This window comes from Chrysochloris asiatica, unplaced genomic scaffold (genome assembly GCF_000296735.1).
Source record: "Chrysochloris asiatica unplaced genomic scaffold, ChrAsi1.0 scaffold00175, whole genome shotgun sequence".
NCBI classification, from domain to species: domain Eukaryota; kingdom Metazoa; phylum Chordata; class Mammalia; order Afrosoricida; family Chrysochloridae; genus Chrysochloris; species Chrysochloris asiatica.
This window is the reverse complement of record NW_006408693.1, coordinates 5,018,855-5,024,695: the sequence shown is the minus strand read 5'-3', so window position 1 is coordinate 5,024,695 and position 5,841 is coordinate 5,018,855. Positions and strand designations below refer to the sequence as shown.

Sequence of the window (5,841 nt, the reverse complement as noted above, 5' to 3'; positions counted from 1 at the left end):
TCAGTTTGTCATTCCTGGCATAGTAAACCATGTGATTATCAGATTCAAAATGGCCAATGCCAGCCATTTCAGCTCACTAATGCCTAAGATAGCGATGTTTATGTGTTCCATTTCATTTGGACAATTTCTAATTTTCCTAGATTCATACTTCATACATTTCATTTTCCGATTATTATTGGATGTTTACACCTGTTTCTCTTCATTTTGAGTTGTGCCCCATGAGCAAACGAGAACTTTATTCCATTTGTGACATCGCAGTCAACTAACTATACTTTGAGGAGGCACTTGTTTCCCAGCTGTGTTTTGAGTGTCTTCCTACCTGAAAGGCTCATCAACTGTAAACATTCTGAATCTTCTGGTGCTCTTCATCATATTTCAATATTCAATATTCTGGTGCTGAGGTGTTCCACTGCAATTCATAAGGTTTTCAGTGACTAAACATTTGGAAAGCGTACTCCTCTCCTTCTTCCTAGTCTGTCTTCATCTGGAAGTTCATCTGAAACCTGTCCACTGTAGGTGACCCTGCTGGTATTTAAAATATCTGTGGCATAGCTTCTAGCATCACAGCAACATGGGTGGGAGCCACCACAATACGACAAACTGACAGACGAGTGGTGGACTAAAAACACTTGACTAGTAAGAAAGGGAGCATCAATTTTCTACATTCTGAAGTTTCAAAAAAATTTAGAGACTACAGTCTCCTTGACAACTGTTATGTGCCAAACAACACGACCACTACTAATCATTATTCTAGTCTCCATCTAACCTCCAAGTCTGTGTCAACAGCCCTGTAAGTAAAATATACCATCATTCATCTGTCAGTGCATCGTATTGTGATGGCTTGTACATTGTGATGCTGTAAAGTATGCTTAAATGCCAGGATGGTCAACCATGGTGGACAGGTTTCAACTGAGCTTTTAGACTAAGATCAGGAAGAAAGAGAGGAAGACTCCTTCTGAATGCTTTGGCAATGAAAACCTTATGAAGAGCAGTGGAGCACAGCCAGGCAGGACCAAAAAACTGCATATTGAAACATTAAGACTGGTACAACTAGGGAAAAATTGCTTCCTCGAAATAGAGTTGACTGTGATTAGTAAAAGGAGTTACGTTTTCAGGACCTTCATTTTTTAATGGGGCACAACTCAAAATGAGAAGAAATGACTGCAAACATCCATTAAAATTGGAATATACAATGTACGAAATATGTATCTAGGCATTGTTGCTCACAGCGAACCTATAGAGCATTTCTGAGGAGCTGCTAGTGATCTTGAACAGCCAACCAGGTGGTTCAAACCAACCTTGCAGTCCAGCTCATTAACCTACAGTGCTACACTAGGACCCCTAAGTGACAGTAGTCACCAACATTTTGCTTGCATGTACACCAAATAATTTTGGAAAAGTAAGTACCCCTTCTGTATTAATATTAAACTGTAAGTTTTTAAAGTTGCAAAGAATGTGATTTCCAGTACATTGTAAACATTGACATTTTGAAGTAAATGTGCCCGCAAATAGAAATATCATAGGTACGTGTTTAGTCACCATCATAGAGCTAAAAATGCATGTGGTTCTTGAATCACCAAAAAGTTTCCATCATCCTTTTTTCTCTTTCAACTCACATTATCATTTCATGTTTATCACAAAACTGTACCCCTTAGCACTATGCATGAGTATCTTTTGTAGATTAACTTGGAATACTTTCTCTGATAATAGTGTAATAGAAATTAAATGTCAATTTACTAAAAATTTTCTTTGTTAATAACCTTAAACTTTTTTCTTAACTGAGTTACTACTTCAATAAAATATGCAAATTATTAAACTAAATACATATTCTATAAATTTTATTTAAAATAGTAATGCATAAGAGTAAATTTTATTATAAATACATAGTAACCATTTACTAGTAATTAATATTTAATTATATTTAAAAATATGTTTATTTATATATGCAGATATGAAAATGACTTAATGTTATAATGAGACTAATTCAGTATACATTCTATTTCTCTTTTTTATTTTTACAATTGTAAGGCAAAGAAAATATATATTCATAAATAAATTGATAGGAATGATAATATTTAATTAAATATAAATGTAGTTTCATATTTCAGTTCTTCCTAGGTTATAAATTTAAAATAGCATGAAATATTCTTTTATCAAAAATTATTGTTAATAGCCTGACAGCTCAATTATGTCCTCCTTCAAGTTTGTCAAAAGCAAAGAATTTGAAAACCACTGATTTGTAAAAGGATTTATAACCTAGTCATCTAAGTAATTTGCTCTCTTTATCTCTGGAAAGAACTCTGAAATGGCTTTACCAAGACTTACTCAATGATGATTATTATTAACCTTTTCACTAATAACATTTAGTTTAGATAATTATGGTGTTGGTGGTAGTGTGCTGCTGAGTGGGTTCCAGCTCACAGGTCCCTGTGTAGGGTTTCCAAGGATGTAGATCTTTATGGAAGCAGAAATCCTCATCTTTCTCTTACAGAGCAATTGGGAGATTTGAACTACTGACTTTATGGTTAGCAGCACATCTCATAATCCAGTATAATACTAAGACTCCTTGAGATAATTATAAGTAAATCTTATATACTATAGTCCTCACTTTGTACCAAACACTGTTCTAAGAGCTCGCTATATTAGGTTGAAATTAAAAATATGAAATTGCTGGTTTTATAGGTAAAAAATGATTGAACATTACAAATTTCTTATAATTCAAAGTATGATATTTCTGGTCTTTGGTCATTAGTGTCTAATATAATAGTTATTTATTTAATCTTCACCACAAATTTATGGATACGCAGTTTTTATATTCCACTTTGAAGATGAAGAAATTAAAGCATGGAGACTTGTTCAGTGTCTCTTGGGTAGATAGTGTTGAAGCCAGAAATTGAAGGAAGGGAGCTGTAGAATAAACACTGGACTGTTAACGGCATGGTTGGCATTTCAAACTTACTAGCCACTATTGGAAACTTTATACAGGAAATACACTGTGTTCTTATCTACTAACATAAAACTCAATGTACTTAGAAAGGCTTAGAAAACAAAAATATTCTTATTTTAAACAGTTATTTTAACACTTCTGGTCTTTGTGGCTATCTGCTTTTGGTCGGTGGCTCATTCTCTGGCCACTTCAGGGCTTCTCGATGCTCTGGTGGCGTTGGGCTCCTGTTCACTGCAGGAGAAAAATAAGGCTAGCTGTTCCCTAAAGATTTACAGCCTTGGAAACCCTATATAAGGTCACTGTGGGTAGGAGTGGAAAGGAACACAACCACCACCACCAAACCCATGGAAGGCCTTTGAAAGAAGAAATACGTAAGTGAACTCTGAAGCACTGAGCCCAGTCTTAGGACCCTTTTTGCCAAGTTGTTTTAGACTAAAATGTCTGTGGAATCCAGAGCACTGTCAGCTCTGGGAACTCATGATCCTCAGGAACAAAAACTACTGCTAGTGAAAGTAGAGGAAGGCCTTTCATGGGGTCAGAAATCAGAACAGGATGGAAGTACTCAATCCTGCCAAGAAATGTTTTGCCAGCAGTTCAGAAAGTTTTGTTACAAGTAGGCACCTGAGCCTCTGGAGGTTTGGGACCGACTCCAGGGACTTTGCTATCAGTGGCTGATGCCAGAGGTACACATAAAGGAGCAGATCCTGGAGCTGCTGGTGTTGGAACAGTTCCTGAGCATCCTGTCTGAGGAGTTGCAGATGCGGGTTCAGCAACAAAGTCCCAAAAGTGTCAAGGAAGCTGTGACCCTGTTGGAGGATTTGGAAAGAGAGTTTGATGACCCAGGGCAACAAGTTCCAACTAGTCCACAGGGTTCAACAGTGCCATGGAAGGATTTTGCATCACATGGATTATTCAAGAGCCAAAAAATGTCCAATGCCAGCCTTTAGACACACAACTAAAATCCTGGGAACCTTGCCTTTTCCCCAAAACTGAATGTGGAATAGTGAATTAGTAACAAAGGAGGAAATTGTGGGAGAAAAATCACAGGGACTTCCCCTGGACGTTTCATTCATAGAAGTTAGTGAACATGCAAACCATTTACTGACATCAAAGAAGTGCTTCAGAGGAGAAATTTAGATCCTCTTCCCAAGGAGACCATTGTAGTCCAGTGATCGTCACACATAGCTATCTAGGAGAGAGAGATCATCTTGACACTCCTCAAAGACGCTTAATTCTAAGCACAAACTCTGTAATGTGTCAGAAAGTTCGTACAGAAGAGAGACCTTATAGATGTGATATTTGCAGGCACAAGTTCAAACAGCATTCCTCTCTAACTCAACATCAGAAGATCCAAACTGGAGAAAACCCTACCAGTTGTAACCAATGTAGAAAGTCCTGTAGTTTAAGGTCAGACTACAATTCACCCAAGGATTCATAGTGGGGAGAAAGTATATGAACGCATTGAATGTGGGGAAAGCCTTCAATCAGCTATCAGGCCTTATATACACATCAGAAAATCCATACTGGTGAGAAAGCTTTGATATGTAATGAATGTGGCAAAGAAGTCAATCAAAGTTATCTGATTATACATCAAAGAATTCACACTGGTGTGAAACCCTGTAAATGTAATATGTGTGAAAAATCCTTCAGATTGAATTCAAATCTCATCAGACATCAGAGAATTCATAGTGGAACAGAACCTTATCAATATAATGAATGGGCAAAGCCTTAAAAAGGAGCTCAACCCCTACCCTGTATCAGAAAATCCACTCTGAGGATGAGGATTATATATGTAATGAGTCTGTGAAAGCTTTCAGGCACCAGTCAGTTCTTATGTGCCATTAGAGAGTCCACACTATAGGGTAATTTGCGAACACACTGACTATTAAATATTTGTCAGAGTCTTGTCTTTGTGAGTCAACAGCATTTACTCTGGAGTAAAATTACATAAAGGTTATAAATTGCGAAGTTCTCAATCCATCTGACGCATGTGACACTTCTCAGTTCTAATGGAAGTTAACCCTTAAAAGCTTTTTCTGTGACTAATGAGAGTGACAGATGGGAGAGCCATTACTTTCAACTTTTCTGTCACCATTAAGAATTCTCAGGAAATAAAAATGTAACACTGAAACTTTGCCTCATAAGAAGAATATAATGACACAGAATTTATTGCTACATCTGATTGTCAGTATGTCAGGACAGGCTTGATGTGGACATTATGAGGAGCATCTTGTCACTCTTAGGAACTTAAAAAACTGTTTTTCCTTCCCAAATAAGGACAGTCACAGGTTAGCAAGAAAGATGGGGAAATGGTCTCTAATTAATTCTTGAGCCTCGGGCAAGGCAGAAATTAGGACTGAGAAGAAAGAGTAAAATTAGTGTCAATGCCAGATACATAGAACACAATAGGCAAAGAAACATGCTCTCCACAATCCTAAGGAAAGGACAGGGAAACAGGCAAAAACACTATAATGTGATCAGTGCTATGACCTATTATAGGAGAATCACCTGACCAAGTCTTGGATTAGGAAAAACTTGGGAAAATGAATGGAAGGATGAGGAGGAGTTAGTAAGGGGGTGGGCCAGGGAAGACTTCCCAGCAACAGAAGGAAAAGGAAAATCCAGAAAGAGAAAGTTGTACATTTGGAAAGCAAAAATAAGAGGCTACTTTCTATGAAGTTCCTTTGAGTGTGGTCAGGTCTAAGGAACACAGGCAGAGCAAGAATCTTTTAAGCAGTTCCTGTACCAAAGTATAGACCAAAGGATAAGTTTCTATTAATAAAACCCAAAGCTTTCGGACCATGAAATTTTTTTTTTAAAGTTATTTACCAATACAATATTTTTGTAATATGTTTTTATCTTATAATGCGCTTGAACATGCTTGAACAAAGTTT

General features: G+C 37.0%; 1 pseudogene; it reads left to right on the top strand.

Annotated features, from left to right (window-relative positions):
* Nucleotides 1-3,384: 3,384 nt before the first annotated feature.
* On the top strand, nt 3,385-4,679 carry LOC102830025 (annotated as a pseudogene).
* Nucleotides 4,680-5,841: the final 1,162 nt, after the last annotated feature.